This window comes from Palaemon carinicauda, chromosome 7 (genome assembly GCF_036898095.1).
Source record: "Palaemon carinicauda isolate YSFRI2023 chromosome 7, ASM3689809v2, whole genome shotgun sequence".
NCBI lineage: Eukaryota > Metazoa > Arthropoda > Malacostraca > Decapoda > Palaemonidae > Palaemon > Palaemon carinicauda.
The window spans coordinates 18,577,270-18,582,240 of record NC_090731.1 but is presented as its reverse complement, the minus strand read 5'-3'; positions in this window follow the sequence as shown (position 1 = coordinate 18,582,240).

Below are 4,971 nucleotides of genomic sequence, written 5' to 3'. Positions count from 1 at the left end.
CTGTTGCAGCTGACAAGGAAAAACTGCTAGTTGTATTAAGTTAGTTAGGATTCATTAAATTCAAGGAAAAATTGCTTCCATTCTCTGGGAGGTACAGTCAAAAGCAAATGTCCTGTCGTCTCCAGTCCCCCTCTGTCACCCCCAATATTTATTCCAATCAAGGTGTAGAAGAGTTTGGTTGTTAGGGGGGGAGGGCAACGGGGAGGGGTGGGAGGACGACGGTGGGTCGGGGAAGTACTTGTTAGAGCTGTAAGGGGTGTGATGGTAGGGGAACCACGAAAAATTATATATGAACTTAAATTCAGTATAATTTCTCAAGATCTTAATTCCCTCACAATCATAAGTCTTCCCTGAAATACTTGCTCATATATGCTGAATTGTTTCAAACCAATTATTGATATCTTGAGAAAATGAATTGTTATTGGATTTGTGAATTGTGTATGAGAAAAGTTTTTCAGTCAGACCAAAATTTACAAATTATTCTAAAGTTCATTATTTTAGTGAATAACATTTCTGTTGGAATATCATATCGAATAACACAACATATGGGTCTATAGAACGTAAAAAAATATGATACTGGTGAATCGATATTGAATTACTTTCAAATAAAATTACTCCTTTCTCGTAACCACTCTAAAAACCCAATCTGCCTACCCTACACTTTCCGCATCTAGAATCACACTCTTATATATATATATATATATATACATACATACATATATATATATATATATATATATGTATATATGAGAAGAGAGAGAGAGAGAGAGAGAGAGAGAGAGAGATATCCTAGCTTGTGTTTACGAAAGATTTTTCAGTCGAGTCATAATATATTTCCGAACTAAACATCGATCCTTTTTGTCAACAAGTTCGTGAGAATGACATAGCAAATAACACAACAAATATACCATATAATTATAAGTTAGAATCATTATAACGATAGAATTAAGGTAAGAAAGTGTGTGCCACCACAAATGAATTCTACTGTAGTTTGTAGATTCTACAGACAGGTCACTTAATGTCTGAAATATTGCATGACAGAATCTTTAGGCATTATCAGTCATTGTTACTGATTGCATGTTAATGACTCTCTCTCTCTCTCTCTCTCTCTCTCTCTCTCTCTCTCTCTCAATAGTTACTGATTACATGTTAATGGCTCTCTCTCTCTCTCTCTCTCTCAATAGTTACTGATTACATGTTAATGACTCTCTCTCTCTCTCTCTCTCTCTCTCTCTCTCTCAATAGTTACTGATTACATGTTAATGGCTCTCTCTCTCTCTCTCTCTCTCTCTCTCTCTCAATAGTTACTGATTACATGTTAATGGCTCTCTCTCTCTCTCTCTCTCTCTCTCTCTCTCTCTCTCTCAATAGTTACTGATTACATGTTAATGACTATCTCTCTCTCTCTCTCTCTCTCTCTCTCTCAATAGTTACTGATTACATGTTAATGACTATCTCTCTCTCTCTCTCTCTCTCTCTCTCTCTCTCAATAGTTACTGATTACATGTTAATGACTATCTCTCTCTCTCTCTCTCTCTCTCTATATATATATATATATATATAGTTACTGATTACATGTTAATGACTCTCTCTCTCTCTCTCTCTCTCTCTCTCTCTCTCTCTCTCTTTCTCAATAGTTACTGATTACATGTTAATGACTATCTCTCTCTCTCTCTCTCTCTCTCTCTCTCTCTCTCTCTCAAATGTTGACTTAGGTAATGCAATTATATTTTCTGTAAGGGTTTTAATTAAGAAGTGATATGCTAAAATGATCACATCATATAGTGAAACAAGCATTCTGTGATTGGTTAACTCATAAAACCCTAGTGGATGGCTAGTGTAAGCTTTGGGAGAGAGAGAGAACCAACGGACAGAAAGAAGTAATGTTCATATATGCTGAATTGCTGCATGGCAATTGTTGCTATGCTGAATTGCTGCATGCCAATTGTTGCTATGCTGAATTGCTGCATGCCAATTGTTTTCTATGCTGAATTGCTGCATGCCAATTGTTGCTATGCTCTCTTGAGAAAATTATTTATTATTGGACTCGTGAAAAGTGCATGAGTAAGGTTTATCAGTCTGACCAATATTTACAAATTATTCCAAAAGTCATTATTTTAAGCGAAAAACTCTTCTGGTAGATTGTTATATAAAATAATACAAATGGGTCTATACAACGGAATTATAATTTCGAATCATTGCCAAGAATATTATGATAATGATGAACGATATTGAATAGGGAACCGAAGACATGACGTCAGTTGATATGGCAACGGCCACCCTGGTTAGACGCTGTTCGGAAATATCCTCGTGCGGGCTAGCTGCTTTCAGCATAACGCAGAGTTGATTTCCAACTACTCTGATGATTAAAAATACATGAAGCGTGATAAAAACCACTACATTTCAGATAATAAAATGCCCTTATCCTATTCATATGGGATAATGACTGGAAAAGTCTGACATGTGACATCGGTTCCCTATTACTTTCAAATAAAATGCATCATTCCCAGTACCAGAACGCTTCTTCTGCCCTACCCGACCATTTACGCCTTTATAATTACACTTTTTCGATATATATATATATATATATATATATATACATATATATATGTATATATATACAGTATATAATATATATATATATATATATATACATATATATATATATATATATATAATCATCATCTCCTCCTATGACTATAGAAGCAAAGGGCTTCGGTTTGATTTCGCCAGTCATCTCTACCTTGAGCTTTTAATTCAATACATCTTCATTCATCATCTCCTGCTTTACGTTTCAAAGTCCTCAGCCATATAGGTCTGTGTCTCCCAATCCTCCTAGTGCTTTTTGGAGCCCAGTTGAAAGTTTGGTGAACTAATCTCTCTTGGGGAGTGTGAAGAACATGCCCAGACCATCTCCATCTACCCCTTACCATGATGTCATCCACATTTGACACTCGGGTAATCTCTCTTACAATTTCTTTACTAATCCTGTTCTGCTGTTTAACTCCCAATATTCTTTTGAAGGCTTTTCTATCAAATCTACAATATCGGTTGGATAGTGTTTCTTTGTCATACCATGACTTATGTCCATACAGTAACACCAATCTCACTAAACTGATATATATATATATATATATATATACATATATATATATATGTATATACATAATGTATATGTATATATATACATATATATATACATATACATTATATATATATACACAGTATATATATATATATATATATACTGTATATATATATATAATTTATATGTATATATATGTATATATACATATACATTATATATATATAATGTATATGTATATATACATATATATACATATATATATATATATATATACAGTATATATATATATATATATATATATACTGATTTTTAAAGGAAATGTCACTCAATTTCATTTGCAAATTTTACATAACCTACCCATTGTCTGATTTTTTTTTTCAATATATATTTCATTTAACTCAAATTCTCAAGATCCATTATTAGGTTAGTCCTAAATATCTAAATGATTCCACCTCATTAATCTTCTCTCATTCCAATATTTCATCTTCCAATGCATATTCCATTCTCCTCATCTCTGTCTTTCCTCTATTTATCTTAAGTCCAACTTAATGTGATATTCATGTATTCTGCTAAGCAGGTTTCGTAACTCCTGTGGTATACTGCTAATAAGGACAACGTCATCAGCGTACTCTAGGTTAGCTAATTTCCTGTTACTTATCCAGTCCAATCCTTCTCAACCATCCCCAACTGTTTTATGCATTTCAAAATCCACGGGGAGGATAAATAACATGGGCAACAACATATTCCCTTGGAGTACTCCACTGTTCACTGGAAATTCATTTGATAAGACTCCACTAACATTAACTTTGCACTTACTATGCTCATAAATACACTTAAATCAAATTTACATATTTAAGAGGAACTACGTAATAATGTAGGACTCTCCAGAAAACTGACTGGTGCACACTATCAAAGTCTTTCTGGTAGTCCACAAAGGCCAACAAAAGTAGATTTCTATATTCTACACATTGATATACCAAATTTCTGAAAATTAAAATTTGATCAGTATAACTTCTACCTTTCGAAATCCTGCTTATTCATTTCAGTTATTCATCAGTCTTTTTCTCTAGTCTCTTTAGAATGAGCATATTGTGTATATTCATGAGTACTGACGTAAGTGTTATGTCTCTGAAAGTATTGCCATCAGTCAGATCAACTTTAATTGTCATTTCCACCAACACTTCAAGCTCTCATTCATCAGGTTTTTGCTCTTCATGCCCCCTTCTACAAAATAATTTCTATAGTATTCTGGGAGTCACGTCATTTTCGGCCAATATCATCTCAGTAGTTATTCCATCGTATCCAGGCACTTTCCATATCGTTAGTTTTTAAATGTCAACTTCAAACACACTGAATTCATTCATGGGCACATCAAGGTCTTTCTCAACTTTAGGAATATCAATCAACTCATTCTCTTCATATCCTCTATCCCTGACTTCACTAAAGCGTTCCATTCAACGTTGCCTTTCTTCATCCTTTGTTGTTGTAACAGATCCATCCCTCTTTTTGAAGGGTATGTGCTTCTTTTTTGGCCCAGCAGATATTTTATTAATAATTCAATAAGCAATTCTTACACCATAGCCTCTCATTCTATTCATAACTTCGTCAGCTTCATCTGCTTTCCTGTTTAGATAATCTCTCCAGTCACTCATGGCTTTTCTTTTTACTTCACTATCAATACTGGAATATTTACCATGTTCTATCTTACAATTTTCATTACCTTCTCATAAACTTTCAACAATCAATTTCTGTCTTTGTCTCCTTTTCATAGTATCCCAAGAAACATTTGATATATATATATATATATATATATATATATAGATTTTTATATATATATATATATGGAAGAGAGAGAGAGAGAGAGAGAGAGAGAGAGAGAGAGA